This window comes from Capsella rubella, unplaced genomic scaffold (assembly GCF_000375325.1).
Source record: "Capsella rubella cultivar Monte Gargano unplaced genomic scaffold, Caprub1_0 scaffold_50, whole genome shotgun sequence".
Classification (NCBI taxonomy): Eukaryota; Viridiplantae; Streptophyta; class Magnoliopsida; order Brassicales; family Brassicaceae; genus Capsella; species Capsella rubella.
Genome location: NW_006238876.1, coordinates 16,354 through 17,154, shown reverse-complemented (window position 1 = coordinate 17,154; position 801 = coordinate 16,354).

Below are 801 nucleotides of genomic sequence, written 5' to 3'. Positions count from 1 at the left end.
ATTGATTACAAGTGCTAGAGCATCATGAAGAGTGTTTAGAAGTTTGGAGGAAAACTTGTTGAAATTTGGTCCCAAATGGGCTAAGAACTCGGAAACATTACGTTGAACCATTAAATGGCTTGTTTAGTGTTCTTGGGGTTAGAATAGGTTAAAGTACATTAAATTTGATTGATTACAAGTTCTAGAGATGCATGAATAGTGTTTAGAAGAGTGTAGAAAGACTTGCTGAAATTTTGGCCGAAATGGGCTAAGAACCCACAACCATTGCTTTCAAGAATTAAATGGCTTGTCTACTGTTTTTTGGGTTTATAATATGTTAGAATACAATAATTTTGATTGATTACAAGTGCTAGAGCATCATGACGAGTGTTTAAAAGTTTGGAGGAAGACTTGTTGAAATTTGGTCCCAAATGGGCTAAGAACTCGAAAACACTGCGTTGCACCACTAAATGGCTTCTTTAGTGTTTTTGGGGTTTGAAAAGGTTATAATACATTAAATTTGATTGATTAAATGTGCTAGAGATGCATGAAGATTGTTTAGAAGAGTGTAGAATGACTTGCTGATATTTGGGCCGAAATGGGCTAAGAACACACAACCATTGCTTTCAAGCATTAAATGGCTTGTCTACTGTTTTTTGGGGTTAGAATATGTTAGAAGACAATAAGGTTGATTGATAACAAGTGCTAGAGCATCATGAAGAGTGTTTAGAAGTTTGGAGGAAGACTTGTTGAAATTTGGTCCCAAATGGGCTAAGAACTCGGAAACATTACGTTGAACCACTAAATGGCTTGTTTAGTGTT